The sequence below is a fragment of the Myotis nattereri genome, assembly GCF_964212035.1.
Source record: "Myotis nattereri genome assembly, chromosome: 3".
NCBI lineage: Eukaryota > Metazoa > Chordata > Mammalia > Chiroptera > Vespertilionidae > Myotis > Myotis nattereri.
In genome coordinates this window covers 82,301,140-82,325,430 of record NC_138077.1, presented here as the reverse complement: position 1 = coordinate 82,325,430, position 24,291 = coordinate 82,301,140, and the positions used below count along the sequence as shown (strand labels likewise).

Below are 24,291 nucleotides of genomic sequence, written 5' to 3'. Positions count from 1 at the left end.
TTCACACTGCTTCCTCTAATGTCTTTTAGAGTAAGGTTACTAAATAGCTTGTCAAATATTTCCTTTAGAAGACTCATTTTTGGACATCATTTTGAGGAGAGGCCCCTACTTGTCCTTATCCCTGTTTCATTCTTTTCCAGCTGAGCTTCTGTATATAGGTAAAATGTAAAATTCTGTGGTACTGAGACAATTCTATTGATCTTGGCAAACTATATTGAACGTTATGTACTTAATCCTAGAAGTTACTAATGCTCAGCAACTGCTGCAGGTCCTGCTTCAGCCTGTCGTTATTGCCCTCAGAAATGTTAAGGTTAGGTATCGAATGTCAGCAAGGGGCCTGGACAGTTCCAGATCTATATTTCGTCTTGCTGGAAGCATCTTTACTAAAATACAGTGACTGACCCACTTTTTCAAGTGTTACAAAGTTTAATCGGAGCAGCTTGACCCCCTAAGTGCCAAAGGAAAGATTTTACCTCATTAGAAGAAGCCCAGCTGTATTGCTTACAGAAATGCAGGCTGTGGTAAAGGACAAGTGGAAAAGGATATGCCTTTGGCTATCAGATTTAAAGATAGAAGAACCAATGTCTTGCTTGTTTTGTATTTACTTAGTGAAATGCCACCAGAAAAGAGCATTATTTTCCTCTTTGGACTTAACATCTAATGATATTTTAGGGCAAGTGTTAACCTTTAGCTGAGAAATATTTACTTTGGATAGATATTGAAACATGCTTCTATTGATTGCTTCTGGCATACTGTATTAAACACAAAACATGTATGGATTCTCATACAGGAAGCTAATTCAACTCTGTGTGTGTGTGTGTGTTTTCAGTTCTACTAGTATGAAAATGAAATGCTCTACTAACCATATAAATAAGTAGAAATATTTGTAGAAAATTTAAGAGTACATCTGTTATCACTGGATATATTTTAGGTTACTTTTTCCCATTAATGCAAGAATATGGGCAGGTATTCATTGGAAGGCAACAGGGAACTGTATAATTTGTCTTCCAGCAAGAATTTAAAACAGATGATTTTTTTGGTATCTTAATTATTTTAAAATTTAAAATAGGCACAAGATTATTATTTCCTTGTCCAAAGAGAAATTTAAAAATTGACCCTAAAGCCCTTATACTTACCAGTATGTGGTATTAAGAAACAAAATTCAACTGAGTAAATTTGAAGATCAAATTGGCTTTATTCAATGATTCATGAATTGGGCAGCATCCCATCTAGCAAATATAAAGTGGCTTCAAAGAGCTGCAGATAAAAGAAAGGTTTGTAGAAGCAGAAAGAGAGTGGGGCAAGGAAGTTGGAAGCAAAGCATTATTTCAGGCAAAGTCACCTTCCTTTGGGGGCTGTTAAAAAGGTAAGATTTCTTTCTTTTATATGGTCAAGTAGTATTCCATTGTGTAAATGTACCACAGTTTGTTTTTTTATCCCCTCATATACTGATGAGCCTTAGGCTGTTTCCAGATCTTGGCTATTATAAATAATGCTACTATAAACATAGTGGTGCATATATCCTTTCTAATTGGTGTGTTCATAGGATATATTTGCAGAAGTGGGATCGCTGGGTCAAAAGGCAGTTCCATTTTAATTTTTTGAGGAAACTCCATGCTGTTTTCCACAGTGGCTGCACCAATCTGTGTAGGATTCCCTTTTCTCCACATCCTCATGGATACATGGAACAGGCTGACAGCTGTCAGAGGAGAGGGTAGGGTAGGGAGACTAGTTGAAAGAAGGTGAAGAGATTAGCCAAAGACATATATTTATAACCCATAGACACAAACAACAGTGAGGTGATGGCCTAAGGGAAGAGGGGCAGGGACTAGGTGGAAGTAGGCAAAGATGGGGGTGGAATGGGGACATCTGTAATAGTATCAACAATAAAAATAAAATTGAAAAAGAAGAAGAAAGGAACTTCATTGGAGTATAGAACATATAAGAATCTATACTAATAAAAAGGTAATATGCTAATTAAACCAGAGAGACCAGACATCTTCCAGACATCCTTCCAGACAAAGCCACGGTGGCGGGGGCCAAGTCAGTGATGGTTAGGGGTGAACAGGCCAGTAAGCAGAGCAATTGGGGCAATCAGGCCAGCATGGGAAGAGCAGTTAGGTGCTATCAGGCCAGCAGGGAAGAGGAGCTAGGGGCAGACAGGCAGAGGTGGTTAGGGGCAATCAGGCAGGCAGGCAGAGGCAGTTAGGAGTGATCAGGCAGGCAGGCAGAGGCAGTTAGGGGCGATCAGGCAGGCAAGCAGAGGGGTTAGAAGTGATCAGGCAAGAAGGCAGAGTGATTAGAGGCGATCAGGCATGCAGGCATAGTGGTTAGGGGCAGTCAGGCAGGCAGGCAGAGGGGTTAGGGGCAATCAGCCAGGCAGGCAGGTGAGCAGTTAGGAACCAGTGGTCCCGGATTGCAAGAGCAGAGATTGGGACTAAACCAGCATTCAGACATCCCCCAAGAGGTTCCAGATTGGAGAGGGTGCAGGCTGGGTTGAGGCTCCCCCGCCCCCCGCATGAATTTCATGCACTGGGCCTCTAGTAAATAAATAAAAGGATCCTGGGGAACATCCAGAGTGCAATTAAGTTAGGTATTAAGGCTAGGTTTGGTGAGATGGGTTTAGCACAAGTGACTCCACTGGGGGCCTGTTGCTTTTAACCATGGATAAACAAATAACTGATTAAAGTGAAATAAATATTTTTAGACAGCATTACTACTTTGATAGACTTTGATACTAAAGTAGTTAAGTTTTAGTTTTTAATGAAATCACAGATTGCTAATCAAAATAGCCTAGGAGATAGTTACACACACACACACACACACACACACACACACACACACACATCTCTTTCACTGAATTTCAGACCAAATCTAAATGCTTTCAGATTGTTTTAGAGTATTCATTTAAGTCATACTAAGGACATAGGTAAAGGCTATTGATTTAGTTCATCTTTATAGAAGACTAACAAAAGGTTTCAGTGTTGCACATCCCGCTGTGCTTTGGTCTAGTGAATGGATTATAAAATGCAATTTACTTGAGATCAAAGGGCAAGCAGGCTTGCATCATAAAGCTGTGGTTATGTGACAAAAGCCTATCTTGGTGCCGGTACAAGATTTCCTACTACTTTAGAAGACATTTTTTTTTTTAGCTTTCACAGTATTGCTAGTCTCAAACTTTTGAAAAGGCACAGCAGTTTTCTTCCTTGACCCAGGTTTGAGATTTATTGATTTAGTCCTGGTGGTCACCTAAGTTATTACCCCCACATGATTCTAATGGCCAGGAATTGTAGTTCTTTTGTCTCTGACTCCACATAATAGCACTGGCTGCTTAGAGCACAGCCCAGGAGTGTTAATTCCAAGTGTGATGATTCAGCCTGCATTCTCGGAGTGCAGAAGAAAACAGCAATTTTCCTGCTTTTCTGAATAGTTTTCCGTCTGAAGCAAAATAAAAATATAAAACTAATTCAAAATTGCTTCATTTTTTGCATTTATCACAAACGACATTACAACTACACATACTTACGTCCAAATAATTACATAAAGAAACATCGTAAGGCCCTGGCCCATGTGGCTCAGTTGGTTGGAGTATTGTCCCGAACACTGAAGGGTTATGGTTTGATTCCTCCTTGGGACACATACCCAGGTTGAGGATTCTGTCCTTGGTTGGGATGCATATAGTAGGCAACCAATCGATCTCTCTCTCACTTTCTCAAATCAGTAAACACATCTTCAGGTGAGGATAAAAAAGAGAGAGAGAGACTTTGGAAGACATAATTTACTACCACATCACAACTAAACTGCTTTCTCCTGGAAATTTAGATATTGTTAAAGAAACAATTATTTATGCTCCTTATTCAAAACTAGAGGCCCGATGCACGAAATTTGTGCAAGAGTAGGCCTTCCTTTCCCCAGCTGCTGGCACCAGCTTCCCTCTGGCACCCAGGACCCGGGCTGCCCTCTGGCCGCTTGGCAGGCATCTGAGACCCAGGCTTCCCTCATAGCTCCGGCTTTGTCCAGAAGGACCTCTGGTCTAATTAGCATATTATGCTTTTAGTAGAGGCCTGGTGCACAAAATTTGTGAATTGGGGGGGGGGTCCCTCAGCTCAGTCTGTGCCCTCTTGCAGTCCGGGACCCCTCCCTCCTTACCACCTGCCTGCTCACTGCTCCTTACCGCTCAGCTCACTGTACCTTAGCACTGCCAATGAGGTGAGAGAGGCTCCAGCCACCACCACTGCGCTCACCAGCCGTGAGCCCGGCTTCTGGCTGAGCAGCGCTCCCCCCATGGGAGCACACTGACCACCAGGGTGGAAGCTCTTACATTGAGCATCTGCCCCCTGGTGGTCAGTGCGTATCATAGTGACAGGCCATTCCATCGGTCGTTCCGTCAGTCGATTTGCATTTTAGGGTTTTATTATATAGGATTATTATAGACTAGAGGCCCAGTGCACAAAATTCGTGTACTGGGGGTATGGGGGGTGCCCTCAGCCTGGCCTGTGACCTCTCGCAGTCTGGGACCCCTTGCTCCTTACCGCCCACCTGCTTGCTGCTCCCTACCGCTCAGCTTGCTCTTCTTAGTGCTGCTCGGAAGGCTCCCGCCACCACCGCTGCACTCGCCAGTCGTGAGCCCGGCTTCTGGCTGTGCGGTGTTCCCCCTGTGGGAGCGCACTGACCACCAGGGAGCAGCTCCTATGTTGAGTGTCTGCCCCCTGGTGGTCAGTCCATAGCGACCAGTCATTACACCATTCAGTCGATTTGCATATTAGGGTTTTATTATATAAGGCTAGGATATTGAATGTGCACTCCAAATGGAAAATAAAATTTAAAAAAAACAAATAAAATTTTAGATCTGAAATTTTTTTAATATATATATTTTTTTAATTCTCACTTGAGGATGTTTTTAAAATTGATTTTTAGAGAGAGAAATATCCATGTGACAGAGAAATACCGGTAGGCTGCCTCTGCACCTGCTTACCCACCAGGATCTAACCTAAACCTAAGTATGTGCCCTAACCTAGAATCCAACAGGAAATCCTTTGGTGTACAGGTTGAGACTCCAATCAATTGAGCCACCTGCCAGGGCAGATCTGAAAAAAATATTTTAAGTGTACCTCCAGGCCCTGGTGGGTGTGGATCAGTAGTTAGAGTGTCCTCCCATGCACCAAAGGCTCATGGGTTTGATTCCAGATGAGGGCACATTCACGGGTTGTGGGTTCCATCCCTGTCAGATTGCTTGGGCAACTGATCGATGTTTCTCTTTCTCATTCCCTCTCCCTTCCTGTCTCTCTAGAATCAATGAAAAAAACATATCCTTAGAGGAGGACTTAAAAAGAAAAAAAATGCTGGTTTGGTTCAGTGAATAGTGCTTCTGCAGGCGGACTGAAGGTTACTGGGTTGGATTCCGAACAAGGGCAGGTACCTGGGTTGCAGGCTAAATCCCAGGCCCTGGTCAGTGATTCAGCAAGAGGCAACCAATTGATGTCTCTCACATTAGTTTCTGCCTTTCTCCCTCCCTGTAAAAAAAAATCAATGCAAAAATGTCCTCGGGTGAGGATTAATCAAAACAAACAAACACCCATCCCCAGTGTGATTATTGAAGGAGCATATGAAGTATTTGTTGAATGAACGGGAAGGGATGGGACTTTGCTTTCTAACTGTTCTAGCAACTCTGCAAGCCAGAGGGTTTATTTTTTATTTTAATTTTTATTGATTGATTATTTTAGAGAGAGGAAGGGAGTGAGAGAAACACCAGTGTGTTGTTCTGCTTATTATGCTCTCTGGCTGCTTTTTGTCTGTGCCCTGACCAGGATCCAACCCGCAAACTTGCTGTATCCGGAGGAGGTTCTAACCCACTGTGCTGCTGGTTGCCTGTCAGGGCCCCTCAACAACACCCCTCTGGCTGCCCTGGCCCCTGCTGTGGGTCCGAGCTCCTCTGCCACAGCGAAGGTTTGGGTTCCATTCTGTCAGGGCACCTACGTAGGTTTCGGGTTTAATCCCCTGTTGGGGATGACTGCTGCTCAGGAGGTGACTGAGGATCGTTGAGGTCCACGTGCTCTAGTCATTCGGCAGGGAGCCAGGGTTCCATTGCTGACATGCCGGACCCCGATCCCCACTACCCCCAGCCCTCCATCGAGGACGACTTCAACTATGGCAGCTGCGTGGCCTCCGCCAGCGAACACATCCGCATGGAGAGGCCGCCCTCCCGCAGCCTGCCAGGCCTCGCTGCTGCTCAGTCGCCCCAGGAGAAGGATTTCCAGGATCCCAGGGAGAGCACCCTCCACGCCAGACTCCAGGGAGAGAGGGTCTTGAGGGGAAGCGCTTTACTCCGCCTCCCTCTAAGGCTCCTGGGCTGGAGCAGAGCACCATCCTGAGCTGGGCTCGGAGGGGAGAGCCGCCCCAGGGAGGCCTCCTAGCTGGGTGCTGAGAAAACGAAACTGGAGCCCTTCCTCCTTGAACCCTGACGTCTTCAGTGTAGGAAGGGCCAGATGAAAGCCTCAGCAGCCTTACTGGGGCATCTTTAAGTGAAGATGTTATTTTCTTTCGGTGAAAATAAGTTTATTGTGTAATCAATAGTGTGTAATCATTGTGATCACACAATAACCTGCATTGAGTTATCTTCTGGGATGTTTGTGCTTTAGGGCACGTAAACGCATTTTATTTTATTTGATGCAGCATCACGTCCTCCTGACCTCGTGCGGCCCGCAGCCACATTCACCTGCTCCAGCTGGTCATTATTGTGAGGGCATCCTGGACAAATTTGCATATTCCTCCATTATATATATATGATAAGTCAGACTATATTCAAGAGGACTATCATGATAAGTGCAATGGGGTTTTATTGTATGATGAGAAATAAGGCTCAACTACAACAAAGAAAAGTGGGAACTGAGCCCAGGAGCAGGGTTGGGGTTTCAGTGGATGAACATTACAAAGAGAAAACATCAGGGGAAATTCTAGCTAAACTGACCTTGTCACAAAACAGAAAGAGTTGGTCTACCTGTACCAGCAGAGCCAAAAACTAAGCACTGAGAACTTGGCTATTATGAGTGGTGCTACACAGAAGAATGGGAAGCCAGTGCTCAAAAGCCCAAACTCCTCCGACAAAATCTCAAGCCACTGTGGGTTAGGAGTTTGGGGTTGTGCTGGAAGCTGATTGGTTTGAGGTGAGATAAGGGTAATTTAATTTCTCAGGTCTTGATGACAGCTCTGTGGTCCTTTCCTGCATCCTTCTGTCCAGTCTCATGGGAAAGTAGCCAGGGGGGTCATTCCACCTTAGGGCCCAGGAATTGAAGCATAACCAAGGTGAAGATGTTATCTTTAGCCTGCCAGAGGTCCCCACAGTGTGACCATTAGTTATGTCCAGGCGATTTTCTCCTGCTGCCTGGGGCTTGCTGATTATCCAGGGGGAAAGCTAGGTCTCTGAGGGCTATAGACAGAGAGATGATTTCTAGAGCTAGGATTTAAAACTAAATTTAATTACAGACCTACCAAGATTCTTGTGATGGCAGGCCAAGTGATCAGATTTCACCTGAGGGATGGTGAAGGACAAGGAGCACTATCAGATATCAAAGATAATCAGGTATTGAGGGTGGGGGACGATTGCTAAAATTGAACAATGCGGAAATAACCAAGGAAACCCAAAAGTCAGGACCTAGTTGAGAAGAAGGTTCAGAGAAGCCTGAGTAGAGTTTGGTGAAGTGGAGAATGTCAATATGCCACAGGAAAAGATGACAGATTCTTCCCATTAAACTTAAATGACTGCTACTTACAAATGTTCTTATACATGTTGCATCTGTTTTGTTTTTGTATTTTGCACTAAATAACAGTGGAAATTGAGAGCCTTTACTTTTGTCAAAAAGTATTTGAAGCCATGTAGGATAACGAAATTAAATCCATTGGAACTGAAACTAGTTTATGAAGTCAATTCTGTTGATGTTTAAATGATCAGTATTAGTATACCAAAAATCACTTCAGTAAGAGCATAAAGAAGAGGATGGACCAATGGAAGGAGGCACAGGGGGAAAAAAGCAACAAAAAGCTTAGATCTAGTTGGAAAACAAGGAATAAAACAACATAAGTATGAAATAATAATATGGAAAAGTACCATTTTATAATTATCTTGATAAAAGGGATATAGCATTCTATAAATTAATCTGCCTCTATGCCACTCTTTTTGTTGGGTTATATATAGCACTTGAAAATTAGCTAATTGGATGTAAAAACAGTCTAAAACCTCAACACTGAAAAATGTATTTTTTTATTTAGATATTTTTACATTTCTCTTTCTTCTACTGGAATGTTTATGTCCCCATTGGAATCACCTCCTAAGTGTGTATGATATATGAAGGGACTATGGTAAAGTATGTGTTGATTATGTGCAGTAAACCTATAATGGAATTTGGAGGTCTGCTGGTGATCAAAGTAAATATCAGTTGATGTCTGCCAAAGTGGATTTTATGAATGAAATTATTTCTTTTTTTTTCTTGGATGGTGGTGGTGGTAGCTGGTGGTACATGGAAACTATCACTCATTTCCTGAACCAGCCTTTGTTATTTTCTCTTTTGGGTTATACGTATATCTGCAGTATTCTGTGTATCCTTCCTACATTCACTTAATATCTCAAGGTTTTGCTTTTCTCCTTTGTTTTTTTCTGTAGTTACCATCATTACATGTATTTGTATTCATTAATAAAGGATAGTCTGGAAGTTTGAAATGTGAACATTTCATTCCATGCAATATGAATACCTCTTGAATTTCATTAAGGGCATGAATTTCACAGTTCACACAGATACCTTCTCTTTGGTGTAATTTCCAACAAAAATCTTCAATAAAATAAGATTTATTCTCATCCCATAATTTTTCTGCATCAGAAAGACATCCAAGCACACATATATATGCAAAAAGTTGCCGTAGTTGGTTGGGCATATTAAGGATGATTGCATCGTCAATTGTATCTTTCCAGATAGTGTCATTGATGAATAATCTCTGATGTTTAGCAGCTTCATGAAATGTATCACACCTTTTACATGCAGAAGTAAAAGTCTAAGGTAATATCTTTCTGGTTCTCTAAAGCTCACAGGTAACAGTCTACCTAATACTTTATCCCCCATCCTTTTGGTATTTTCTCCACAGAGAGTTATTACACACATAATTTTGTGGAATATCTCAATAATAATAATTACATGCATTGGAATCTTCTCTATTCAATAAAAACCAAGCCATCAAAGTCAAGTTATGCCTTTTAGCCCTATCTATAACTTCAGCAAAGTCATCAGTATGAAAATACAAATTTTGTTCATTTGGCAAATGAATAGCTAATTTTGTGATTGCATGAGATTGGTCATGCACTCGCATTGCAAAAAGTCTCCAAACAGCCTCAGGAGCGCTCACATACCTGGAGTTAATGAAATCCTGTACCTCATCATGATTGATAATATTATTTTTCGAAATTTGAATATTTGAACAATCATGCCCTTTATAGACATATTTAAATAAATATTTGACAATCGATTCGCAGACTTCAACGTTTATATGACAGTTATTTAAGGTACAAATACAGTTATAAAGGGACAATTCAAGTGTTATTGACAACTTTATGTCCAATAGACATGGTGCTACCAGATCTTCGTTTGTATTTGGGATATCCACCAGTATTTCCAATGGTCGCATTTTGAAATTCTTTCAGATATCCCTTTGAACATTTTCCATTTTCCATACATGGACTATTTGGATTTCGTATTCCACATGGTCCATGTACCATTTTTGTTTTTACAATTTGAAAAAGTCGAGGACACTGGTCTTCATCTGGAATTTCTGCCTTAACTATATGGTCAATGTCATCTTCTGCTCATAATTTGGATTCACTGTTTAATATCAGTAATATGTGAGCATGAGATAGTCCACGTGTCTGAAATTCAATGACATGAATTTTAGCTGTTACCTTGCCAAATAAAAGGAATTTACATATATCATTTAAAAGAGCATCCAGCTTAATATTAAAAACCCTGGCTACCAAGTCAGGTCTTTTTTCAACTTTTTGCCAGCGTTGTAAATTGTTTGTAATATCTGCCCATTTGGGGTTCCATGTCATGGTTATGAATAAATCGGGTTTGCCAAACTTTGTTACAATTGCCACAGCATCCTGATATCACTGCTGCATATTTCTGGGACTACCCTCAAGAGATGATGGAAGTATTATCATTTTACCAATCGGCACATTGTCATTTGCAGATCTAGAAGTGAGATAATCCATCAAGCCACTATATTTTTCAACTCTCAGCTTAGATTAGTTTGCTTTCATGAAATTTATTCAGTTGACTTCCATTTTTTGAATATGAATCAACAATATACTATTGAGTTAATTTTCCTGCATTTAAAATAGGATTCAACGTGTCCTGCACAGAGAGATGAAATCCATAATACTGTATTTGTATGACTTGTGTCCTTACGTTTTTCTAATATTATTGTAGATTACACTGTTGTCTCTGAGTCTTAATGCAGTATCTGTTCCCCAGCCTTTTTCACCATGTGGAAAAAGAATAGGATATGTCATTGTATTTAATATAGGAAACAGGATACTGATTTGTTTCATTTTAGTGGCATTTGGATTATTGGGATCTGGTTTACAATGAATGAGCAAGTCCCTTTAAAAGGAGGTTCTCCATCTTTGTTTCTGAATATGACAGCAACCTCGGTTACATGGGGAGAATTGTATCTACCTGGTTCACTGTTACGATTATATTTAATTGCCATTGTTACCTCTGTGGAAGCAATACCTTTTGATGCTGCCTCAGATTGTGCTTCCTTTTCTACCTCATGTAGCATCTTGTATGATTTTGTTAATTCATTTATTTCATGCATGAGGTTGTTAATGTTGGGTCTTTCTGAGCAGCCTTGGTTTTCTGGCATGGCTAATCTTTTACTTGTCACTTTGGCCGTATCCAAAATATAGAGTTGAGCAAACTTCCAAGAAACACCATTCGAAGGATGTAAAGTTCCAGTATGGTGATAAACTTGTCCGTGTATTCTAAAATAGTGTGGCCCATATCCTGATGGCAATGCAATATTTGCACCCATTGAAGCAAAAGCAAAAGAACTGTTTATTGAATGAATATTTTCCATGAATTTTTTTTAATATATTTTATTGATTTTTTACAGAGAGAAAGGGAGAGGGACAGAGAGCTAGAAACATCAATGAGAGAGAAACATCGATCAGCTGCTTCCTGCACCCCCGCCCCCCACTTGGGATGTGCCCGCAACCAAGGTACATGCCCTTGACTGGAATCGAACCTGGGACCCTTCAGTTCACGGGCCGACACTCTATCCAATGAGCCACGCCGGCCGGGCTTCCATGAAATTTTTACTGTCAGAATCTTTGTTATCATTAAATTTTTTAAATATGCTGGGTATTCTGGAAAATATATATCATTTGGACAAACGACCTTTGCTACAACATCAAGTAAATTTTCCATCAGATGGTTTTTCATCGTATAAATTTAGTGATAGGAAAAATTGGCATGTAACAGTCATTCAACCACAACTATGTTCAATAATTGCATCCTCATTTGCTCCATTTTCTCTGTGAAGGCAGTTCCTACCAGTATTAGTAGTACTTGTTGATGACTGTTCTTTAGACATATTCTTTCATCACTGATGCCTTCTTTCAACTTCAGAGGTACGTTGGTCTTCAGACATTTTCTGTCAATGACGCCAGCTTCTTTCGGCTGCAGAGGTACATTGTGCCAATCTTTGGTCTTCAGACATATTCTGTCAGCGACGCCGGCTTCTTTCAGCTTCAAAGGTATGTTGTGCCAACAGTTCGCCTTCAGATACATCCTGTCACCAACAATGGCTTCTTTTGGCTTCAGAGGTCCGGGATGCAGGTGAATGGGATTCCTGGCTGGCAGGCCCCTGACAGCAACCTGACCAAGTGCCGATTCCGTGAGGAATGGGGCTCCCTCCTCCCACCTGTCAGGGTCCAGGGTGCAGGTGAATGGGATTCCTGGCTGGCAGGCCAGTGGCAGCAAGGTATCAATGGCCGATTCTGCGAGGAATGGGGCTCCCTCCTTCCTCCTGTCACAGTTCAGTTTGAAGGCCAGGCAGGCCCCTGATCTCGTGAGACCCAGAGTTTCACTGTGCCTGGCTGGCCGGGCCCACATTTCAGTTCCTGGCCCCTATAGGCCTCCCTTCCACCCAGGCCTCTTCAGGCCCTGTCTGTTTTGTTTCCATCTCTCCATCCGCCTCTACCAGTCTCTGTCTCTGTTTTCTCAGCAGTCCTCCAGGCCTCCCTGCCTCCCTCTCTCCCTCTTTCTCTTTCCTGGCTGGGAGGGGCAGGGCCAGTGGGGGCAGCTCCACCCTCTGCCTGCCCTGGAGCCTCATTCTGAGAGAGGCTCCGAGAGTGAGCTGGGTGGGAGGGAAAGAAAGGGAGAAAAGGCTGTGAGCTGGTGGGCGCTGTGTTTGTCTGTGCGTGTGCGGTTGTGAGTGAGTGTGAGTGCCAGCCCTGCCTCCTCTGGCCCTGTCCTCACTGCCACAAGTCCCCACCCACCACAGCCTGCTATGCAGGCAGCCTGGGCATTCGGTTGGGCCTTTGTTTATTTTGGATGTTATGGACCCTGGCTCTTTATATATATATATGTATATATATATTCGTTTGGCCATAATTCAGATATAATTTTTATAAAATCCTAACTTTTTTTGTTTTGTCGACATCTATATGCCCTAGTGGATTATATAGATATTTCTAATTGACTCAAATTTTCTGACTCTGTCTTGAATATCATTTTTGTAATCTTTCTATAGCAATTAAAATAAACCCATTACCATAGACAGACTTTTCAATGTGATTTACAGAATTTTCATTCAGACATATTTATCAGGTTCTTTTTATATATCATTTCAGTTTGACAAGCTCTTTAGCTGTTCTCATGTTAATATGTGTATTAATTCATCTGACAGGGGAACATTTAGAAGTATAGATAAAAATTATGCTATGACTACATAATACTTCTAATAAATCTATGTCTATTCTAGTCAATGTGTAATTTCCTAGTTATAACTATTAAAAGTGAAAAGTATTCCATTTATTCTCCTTGTGATTTATTCTGGTTATAGCTAAACTGTTGTCTAGTGAAACAGGACAAACTTTTTTTAGAGGATATATTTCTGCAGAAGTTTGTTATATGACTTTATTGTAACCATTCATATGCCACTTAATTTGCACAAAGTGATTTTTAATCATTTAGTAGTTAATTCTTCTATCATTTATTGGGGGAAAACCAACAGTGCAGTTGATTTACACCTGTTAAAACCCTGATACTACAATGGCAGATTAAAATTACCAGAACAGAGGAGCAAAAGAACTAATATTTAGAAAAGTTACTATTATTATGAGAATTAATTCTCAAATGTGTACTTCTTTTTTAGATATGTATAAAGTAGAGTATACAGAAGTCTCCAGCCCTGGCTGGTGCAGCTCACTTGATTGGGCCTTGTCCCATGCACCAAAGGTTGCTGGTTCAATTCCTGCTCAAGGCACATGCCAGGGTGGCAGGCTTAATTCCTGGTGGAGGACTTACAGGAGGCAGCCAATTGATATTTCACTTTCACATCAGTTTCTTTTTCTCCTTCTCCCTTTCTCTCTCTTTCAAATCAATAAAAATATTTTTAAAAAGAAGTCTCTATTATATGAATGTAATAGTAGCATGTGTGTGGTTTTAAAATATAAATGAAAGTAGTAACATATACATAGGATTATATAGGAATGGATAGATGGATGAATGAGAGGAGAAAGATTATATACACTTGTGAATATCCCCAAAGAACTGTATGAAAAATAGAAATAGATCAGACTTACTTATACTATTTCTTAGTCATAATAGTGATTAAGTTGAACTTCAGCAATATGAAATATAAAGTAATTGCAATCCTTTGGTACCAGGTTTTGGTGCTAGATTCCATAGTAAAATTATTAACAAATAAAGATGAAGTATTGGGGAAAATCTGTGAATCTTCATTATATGTATTTTTGCACAATATTTAGCACAGAAATCTAGTCCCTTCCTTCTTCCAAGAGAGAACAGTTGTGTACACATAATCTTATTTGCAAATGGAAAGCTAAAAATGACCCATCCAGATGCCTGGTGTATTACCTGGGAAACCTGCTAGGATATTGACAGCAAACAGGTAACGGATCAGAAAGTTCTTACTTCAGTCAAGGCATGTGGAGTAATGAATAGTCTCCTCTTATTGTGCCATCATAGTACCAAAGTGTGTGGCTGTCTGCTTAACATTAATATATAGGCTGCCTGTCAGCAAATCAGCCACTAGAGGCAAACAGCCTCTGGTGGTTTTAACAATAATCTAACATGACTTGCCAATTAAAAATAAATGAGTATATATTCCACCAAAGATTAAAAAAAAAAGATTGGGCAAATTTTAAGGGTTCAAACCTGTAAGTTATATGACACTAAAACAAGGTAATATTACCCATGTGTGAAAAATCTGAGTGCTATTGTACTAGTAAAAGAAGTGAGGCTTCACATTATTAGTTCGATAATAGTGAAAGCAATATATATATATATATATATATATATATATATATATATATATTATATATATATCAGTATACATATATTTTAATTAAGTATAGAGATTACTAAGTAATCAGAGCCTTTGCATTATGGAGCACTCCTTATCCATTTTTGAAATGAATGCATGTATTTACTAACTCACAAAAACAAATAATTGATGAGCACTTGCCACAAGTCAAGGACTGTTTCCAGGTTTTGAAATACACCATACAGCATTTTCCATGAGAGGTACTTAGAATTTATTTTGTGCTTCATGTCAAATGATATCTTTAAAGATATCTTCAAATTTTGATTATTTGATTTTAGGAAATCCAAAATTATAGGGAATGGGAAACTATTAAATGATTTATTTAATCTATTGTATTTCTTAATATCTTACTCTACCCCTGTATTAAGCAGTTCTGCATTTGGCAAGGTAAATGGTTTCATTCATAATAATATTTAGGGAGTTACTGACATGCTTTTTTGCTCAAAACTATTTTTTTTACCTGATTAGTTCCCTGCCTGAAATGGCATAATGAAAAAAAATCCTCTAAAATCACAGCACATCTTAAAGGGCTTAACACATTAATTTGTTACCAATTTTATTCTACAATCCCTAAAATGTTAGCTTATCAGATTGCTTTACTCTTAGCCAGTTGAGAATACAAAGCTAAGCCAAGGGACAGTTGTAGAATATGGAACATTACCTGGAGAGTATGGGACTGAGTCAAACACAGTCATGTAGAGGAAGTAGGTAAATGAATATCCAAAGTAAATTCACAGAGAGTGATCAATGTATACTTTCTTCCAGGGCTAAGCCTGCTACTAAATTTAGTAGATATAAATTAATAAAATAGAAAAAATGTTATTTGCCCTTCGGAATATTACTCTCTGACCACTTAAGACAACACTTTTCTCTCTTGCTTTAGCATAACTGCATTTTAAAATTATATATACACTAAAAGCCTGGTGCATGAAATTTGTGCATAGGTAGGGTCCCTAGGCCTGGCCTGTGATCAGGGCCAATTGGGGCCTTCTGGGTACCAGTCAGGGCCTCCCATCCCTGGCGGGGCCTCCCTTCCCCAGCTGCCCACCGGGCCTTCCTTTGGCCTGTGCCGCCCCCGGGTGGTCAGAGCACATCATAGCAAACAATCAAACTCCCAGTCTCACAGTCAAACTCCCCAGGGGACAATTTGCATATTAGGCTTTTATAGATATAGATATACATGTTAAAATAGAATAATGTTGGATATGTCCATAAAGAGTGATAGAATGGTGTTCTAAGGGTTTCCAATGATTGGTAAAGGTTGAGATTTATCTTTCAACACAGTGAACATAGCCCTAGTCGGTTTGGCTGAGTGGATAGAGCGCCAACCTGCAGACTAAAGGGTCCCAGGTTCGATTCCAGTCAAGGGCACATGCCCAGGTTGCGGGCTCAATCCCCAGTGGGTAGATGCAGGAGGCAGCCAATCAATGGTTCTCTCTCATCATTGATGTTTCTATCTCTCCTTCTTCCTTCCTCTCTGAAATTAATAAAAATGTATTTTAAAAAATAAATAAAGACAGTGGGCATAGATTGTAGAGGCATGATATCCAGTGGGAGTAAGCAGCCAGCTACTGTGAATGAAATAGAGAGGTGGATAAAGCAGGAAAGTGATTTATGTTGGGCCTGAAATTAAGCCACATATATTTGGTGCAGTCAATATTTTCCAAAGTTGTTCAAATCTTAAGTGACAAGTTTCTTTCAGATATTTAGAAGAAAATAAATATTGGAAATATTTATTGGAATAATAAATTGGTATAAGGTAATTATGACTAGATTTTTCATATGTTATTTGTTTATATCTGCTTTGTATTATGTTTTCCATGAAAAACAATTACCAGAATCCTAATAAAATACCCATAAGTAAAAAGTACAATTAACAAATATATTCAGAATGATTATTAAGACCCTATCAATGCTTACACTTTTGTGTTAGGAGATAGAATTATTATCATGAAATATCCCTATGTCTAATGTTTTGTAAGATATGTCTGAATATTCAGAATAGGAAGTCAGAAATTAAGTTCCTGATGTTTTCTATTCTTGGGATGGCACAATGGTGTTCCATTTTTTGGAACTTGTATTAAAATTTAAGATTAATAATTGACATTTTAACAGTACAAAAGTGATGAGAATACCGTATGAACAGCTATACCACTCAGAAGATCGAAGAGGTCTGAAACGTCTTCTCTAACAATGAGTTTTATTTGTCCCCAACAGGGAATTCTAAATTTTATCCATTAAAGCATATCAACATAGTTCCACTTGTCAATGGTACAGTGGATTAATGATACTGAGTATGGTATGTAAAGTTCTATTAGTGGCTCAGAATGTGATTTTAGAAAAGCAACCTTACATGTAAATTAAGGAAGATGCTTTTGCATTTGTTTATTTTCATGAAATTAAAAAAGAAAGAGCCCACATAAATATAACACATTGTTGAAAATGCTGAATCAGTTATGTGTTAAAAACAAATGAAAGGTGATTCGATGTAAGATTTATATTTCATATGGTTCATATATAGTTATTCAAATGAGGTTCTCCCACTGCATAAAATGTTTAATCAACATAAGGATATAGCAACTTTTTCAGTACACTATTTCCAAAAATATATATATTGACTATTTGGTATTTTTTTCAAACAGAATTATTTTTTGAAACTTGAATGAATTACTAATTAGTGGTTTCTAACTCCTAACATTCTAGATAAATGTTAGAATCATACAGGGATCCTTTGAAAAGTACTGATATGTACATCACACACCTAAGAGATTATGAGGTAATTAATTTGTGAGTGTCTTAGACACTGATACATTTCCAAATCTACACAGATGATTCTTGAGTGTAGACAGAGTTGTGAAGAATTGAGATAAATCAAATACCACCTATTTTGGAATAAGAGAAAGTAATTCAAAGATCTTAATATTGGATTTGATTTCAAAGCATTTAACCATGTAAAATTATTATAAAAATAATTCTCTTAGTAACTTTAATGTTTATGTTTTATGTTAAAATTTATGAGTTAATAAATACATCACAAGTTAGAAAACAAATCACTGCATTATAACAAAAATGCATTAATAGCATGAGAAAGTACAATAAAATTTTCAAATTTATTAATTTTTCTATATATTAAATTTTAAAAAAAGAAATCAAGAAGTAGACTACAACCAGAATAAATGAGGAAATACATTTTAAATAACAGTACTGAATAAATAATTGTGGCCCATTTATTTGAATTTAGAAAAAATTGATTGACATTGTGTTTACTGAATTTCTCAGAGCTTAGAACTACAACTGTGATTACAATGGGAAAACAAGTATGTCAGTCTTTACAGCTTTTAACTAATGTTACCAAAATACAAATAACTAATTCATTTAAATCTCATATGGACTAGGCTTAGTTCATCCAAAGATACATTTTTAACTTTACACAAAATAAAATGAAAAGAAATGGGAAAAATAAATATGGATTTTGTTTTGTGTATTTCATAAGAAATTCAGTGTAAAGTAAGTACAATACTTCTATTATTTCCTTAAAGTCAGCAGAGAGTGAAAGCAGAAAGGGAATAACCAGATGATACTTGAACACTTGAAAAGACAGTTATTCAGCCTAGCATTGAGGAGGATATGACATGGTGGTATGATGCTAATTTTAAGAGAACTCTGCTTTTTCAGAAAGTAATAAACTATATGAAGTTGAGAAAAATTACTTACTCTATTCAAGCCTATAAATTTCAGATCCAGTTGAACTTTCTAATCCTACAGACTCAAGTGTTACTGATCATGTCCAGTACCCAGCTCCTGTCATTTCTCTTTGAACCATCTCCATCTGAAATTTTGAAAAACCATTTCTACCTTAAACAATTTTACTGACACATAAGTGAGATAAGACATTGAAAATAGATACTAAATACTAAAAATATGTTGGAGAAAGTTCACCAAAACTTTAATTTATTTTCTTTATTTTTATTGTTGACATTATTAGAGATGTCCCCACCCCACTTCCTTTGCCCACCTCCATTCAGCCACTGCCACCCTTTCCTCTGGCCATCACCACACTGTTGTCTGTGTCTACCTGGAGATTATTATGCAAACTTTAATTTTTGTTCATTCATTCTTAAGTACTGAAAAAGTATTTTATGGAGTCATGTCACTTAAAAGTGCATTTAAGTCACCTAAGAATCTTATTAAAAACTAGAGGCCCGATGCATGAAATTCATGCAAGAGTAGGCCTTTGCAGCCCCAGTGGCTGCCTGGATCCTTCCCTCAAAGCCATGGGGCGGCTGCCTGGATCCCTCCCTTGCAGCTGCAGCAGCTTCCTGGATCCTGCGGCTGCAGCCCTCGCTTCATCTGGAAGGTCGTCCTCAAGTGGAAAGAGAAAGTGTTCTCTCAGAGCCAAAGGGGATCAGACTTTTATATAGACAGAAATCCCCACATCCTGGTTCCTGATTGGTTGGTTCTCATGCAAATGAGAACTTCAAATCTCACAGTTTGATTGGTGCAAAAGGCACTGTTCTGATTGGTCAGAATGGAGTCACTGTGTTTGGTTGATGAAGATGCTGATGGGGATATAGCTGCATAGTTCTGATTGGATGGGGAAAACCTCAATCCTACTGGTTGAAATAGGATTCCAAGAACTCCTGTATAAAGATTGGCTCCAATGGCAGGAACACAGTGCAGGCAGGTAGTTCAGGCTAGGAGGCAGGAAGCTTAGTCAGGCTTCTCCCTGAAGTCCTATTTGAATGAGAGGCCCCTGTAGAAAAATAAATGCTAGGCTCTGTTTTTTTCTTCTTAACTTGAGCCCAGTTAGCCACTAAGACAATTCTTAGTGGCTAACTGGAAGGAATAGGACATATCACCTATGAAAGAATGACTATTAACAAATAGGAATACCTTCTTAGTAGATACCTTCTTTCTCAGAGCCATGTTACTTATCTCATGTAGGAAAATGTAAAAGAACTTATACTTTTAACTCTATGGGTAAGTAGACATACTGTGGGAATTTCTGCATAAAATTCAACTAGATCCTGGAATAAATGCCCCCCAAAAAGTCTTATTGCAGTGCTGGGTTGCTAGAAAGTAAAAGAAACCTTAAAAAGCATGAGTGCACATGCACAGCAGCAAACTGAAACTATAGCAGAAAGCTGTGAGTGGTAAGTTTTAAATGGGCTTGCCTTGAGACCAAAGCTAATGTCAAAGATGCATCATGTAGGCGAAGCCTTGGGTTCCTAGCAAGGTCTGGACATGAAATATCTATATTGAAACAGGAACCTCTAAGGGGATTGAAGTGATCTCAGTTTGGCAGTACTCCCTCAAGAATATTTTGCTCATTTCTTTCTAGGAAAGCATCCCTAATTATACCTTTTGGATTCCCACAAATCACATTCAATGAAATGTGAGCTCCTAAATTAAAAGTACTCAACATTCATGGAAGTAAGCAATTATAAGTCAGCAGAAAAACAAAGCAAACAATCCTAGATGTACCGAGACCTAGATATTAAAATTTCTAAAGAACAGAAAGAAAAATGTAATTTTTAAAAGCAAAATGAGAATATAAAAACTTTTAAAAATTAAAAATAAATAAAATCTTGATGGGTTGAAAAAGGTTAGTACAAAGTCAAATGGGTGATACATTTGAATAAATTTCTCAGAATATAATAAAGACAGACAAGTAGATGAAAAATATAAAAAACATATAGAGAGGAAGTTATACTATATAAGTATTTAAGAAGTAGAGAGTGGAGTAATTAAAAATATTTAAAAGCACAAAGGATAAAATGTTTTTCATAATTGATAAAAGATACAAATCAACAGATTCAGGAAGCTCAATATATAATAGGCTTACATACAGACATACTGAGATGAAATTTCATACCAAAGAGAGATCTTGAAAGTATCCAGAAAGGAATAGGACATATCACCTATGAAAGAATGACTATTAACAAATAGGAAACTTCTCAAGACTGGTAAAAACTAAACATGTATAAAATGGTATATTGAAAGTGCTAAGAGAAAATAACCATCAATTCAGTATTAATCACCTAGCAAAACTACTTTAAAGTATCATGGTTAAATAAAAATGTCTTCATATGGAAAAAATACTGATTTTTAACTCCAATATGTTTTCACTAATAGAATGTGTGATGGTATTTTTCAAGAAGAAGATAAATCATATTGGAAAGGACAATCATAAAGAAAATAGCATGAGAATATCTAAATCTCAATTTAATTCATGATTATATGTGATAAAGTAGCATTAAAAATTCTTTTATTTTTTTATCCTCATCTGAGGATATGTGTATTGATTTTTCTTTTAGAGACGAGGGAGTGAGGGAAAGAGAGAGAGAGAGACAGAGAGAGACAGAGAGAGAGAGAAACATCAATGTGAAAGATAAATATCCAACTGGGGATTGAATAGCAACCTAGGTATGTGCCCTGACCAGAAGTCTAACCTGAGACCCTTCAGTGCAAGGGATAATGCGTCAACAAACTGAGCCACCTGGCCAGGGCAAGAATTTCTATATCACATTAAAAGAATTACTTTTGGAATGTAAAATTCTTCAATATTTAAAAAGTAAAATTTTTAAACCTAAAAATAACTACATACAATAAATTCATAATTTTATCTTTTTATATAAAAGCCTAAGCGACCAAATGACCTGGCCTGTGGGGATCAGACCAAAACCAGCAGTCTGACATCCCCAGCGGTGTCCCAGATTGTGAGAGGACACAGGCCAGGCTGAGGGACCCCATCTGTGCACGAATCCATGCACTGGGTCTCTAGTTAATATATAAATCACAGTTAAAAATTCAGTCTGGAGACAGGTGACAGCGACTTGCCACTTTTCAAATTATTTAGAAAGCTACAATTTAAAATGTATTCCTCAGGGCCTTTTGTACAGATTCAGACAGTTCCTACATCTTGTTCTCTTTGAGGGTCTTAAATTCTCCCATTTCTTAGTCTCTTATGCCTCCTGGTTGCTTATCCTACACTATAGAGTTGCTTTTACTTTCCTTGAACATATAGGCTAGAGTCAGCATCATTTCAAATGTGGATCTAACTTTTGAACTCAGAAAACCTAATCTCTATTTCAGTTTACACATCTATAAAATGGGCATAGTAGTTAAGTCTACAATACTGAAATTGATTTGAGAATTAAGTGAAGTAATACATGCTAGTGCTCAAATTAGTGCCTGGAATATGGCAAGTACTTGATATTGGTTTCTTTAAAGTCATCATGTAATATTTTGATGCCTTTAATATATAGAAATTAATTTAGTCAAATCTTTATTAAAATTATATTGGTATTTATTGCTGAAAGGAATGAAATCATTTCGTAAGCACTAGTAGTAGAATAGTTCTAGAAACTGGTTTTACTTATTTCATTTACATCTCCATGAGTAATTTTTAAAAAAACAGCACACCTACATTCCTCTTTTAACACTTAATGATAATCAAATGCTAACTTTCTTAAAATCATAAATCATATATTTTAGGTCATATAGTATACAAGGAAATGAAAATTTATTTTCTTCTATAGCTTTTTTTTCTTTTTTAAAAATGTATTTATTTATTATTTATTAAGGTATTACATATGTGTCCTTATCTCCCCATTGCCCCCCAACTCCCCCACTCATAATTAATAATATCCTCATTATCCTTTTTAGTGTGTTTATGTGTCTTTAAACATGAAAGTAAGTTTATTTTTTATATATCATGCTCTATATTTTATTACAGGTTTTATACCTGTAATAGGTCATCTCAATATTTTTTCCCAATGAACTTTTTTTGGTGGCCCCCATTTTGTTTGTGCTTTAGTCCCCCTCCCTTTTTATTGAATTTATATAAGTGACACTGGTTAACAAAATTATACAGGTTTCAGGTGTGCAATTCTACAGTATATTGTCTGTATACTGTATTGTGTGTTCACCACCCCAAGTCAAGTCTCTGTCCATTTTCACATATACCCCCTATACTCTCCTCTCCTTCCCCTCAGCCTCCTACCCCAGGCAATCACTGTACTGTTCTCCTTGTCCATGAGCCTTTTCTCTTTTTCTTTTCATTTTTGCTCAATCCCTCCACCACCTCACCCAACCCTCCAACCACATCTCAACAACTATCAGCCTGCTCTCTAGCTATGAGTCTGTCTCTATTTTGCTTGTTAGTTCATTTTGTTCATTAGATTCCACATATGGGTAAAATCATATGGTGCTTGTCTTTCTCTGACTAGCATATTTCATGTAGCATAATATTCACCAGGCCCATCGATGCTGATGTAAAGGGTAAGATTTCCATTTTTTTTATGGCCAAGTATTATTCCACTGTATCACATACTTTTTATCCACTCATCTGCTGATGAGCACTTGGGCTGCTTCCAAATCTTGGCTATTGTAAATAATGCTGCAATGAATATATATTCTTTCAAATTAGTATTTCAGGTTTCTTCAGATAAATTCCTAGAAGAGGAATCAATAGGTCAAAAGCAATTCCATTTTTAATTTTTTGAGGTATCTCCATACTGCTTTCCATAGATGCTGTACCAATCTGCATTCCCACCAAGAGTGTACAAGGATTCCCTTTTCTCCAGATCTCAAGAACACTTGCTGATGATTTATTGATGACAGCCATTCTGACAGGTGTGAGGTGATATTGCATTGTGATTTCAATTTGTATTTTTCGGGTGATTAGTGATTTTGAGCATCTTTTCATATGTCTATTGGATATCTGTATGCCCTCTTTGGAGAAGTATCTATTTAGGTCCTTTGCATATTTTTTAATTGGATTGTCTGTTTTTTGGGTATTGAGTTTTTTAAGTTCTTTATAAATTTTGGATATTAAGCCCTTATCCTATAGAATAAAAGAGAAACATGCAAATTAACTGTCCCTCTGCTATGCTCAAGCCATGCACACAAGCCATGCCCACAAGCCAATCAGGAGTGAGTATGCAAATTAACCCAACTAAGATGGCAGCGGCCATGGAGCTGGAGTGAACAGGAGGCTTAGGTTTCCCCTGGTGATGGAGGAAGCCAAGCTTCCCGCCTGCCCTGGCTGGCCCTGGGCTATGCTCAAGGCTACAAAGTTTCAATTATAGGAGATAAATACATCTCAGAAAAAAAAATAAAAAAAGGCGAGGCTGGGATCTTGGGTCGCCTGGGTGTATAGCCAGCCTGAAAACGGCCTTCAGCCCCTAACCTAGGCTGGGCAGGCACCGCAGCAGGGACCTCCACCCTGAAGGGGGTGTGGCCAGCCTGAAAACAGCCCTCAGCCACTCACCCAGGCTGGTCATACCCTCATGGGGTGAGGGTCCCTGCTGGGGGGCTTGGCCAGCCTGCAAACAGCCATCAGCCCCTTACCCAGGCTGGCCAGGCACCCCAGCAGGACCCCCACCCTGATCCGAGGCACCCTTCAGGGCAAACCAGCTGGCCCCCACCCATGCACCAGGCCTCTATCCTATATAATAAAAGGGAAATATACAAATTGATCCTAACAGCAGAATGACTGGGAATGACTAGTCGCTATGACTCACACTGACCACCAGGGGGCAGACATTTAATGCAAGAGCTACCCCCTGTTGGTCAGTGTGCTCCCACAGGGGGAGCTCTGCTCAGCCACAAGCCAGGCTGATTGCTGCCAGCACAGCGGTGGTGGCGGGAGCCTCTCCCGGCTCCTCAGCA

The 24,291-nt window shown here is 38.9% G+C and overlaps 1 protein-coding gene across 3 annotated transcripts in view; it reads left to right on the top strand.

Annotated features, from left to right (window-relative positions):
- The window catches only part of EPHA6 (EPH receptor A6), a 934,835-nt gene that overhangs the window by 297,284 nt on the left and 613,260 nt on the right, over window positions 1–24,291 (top strand). The window lies entirely within an intron of this gene.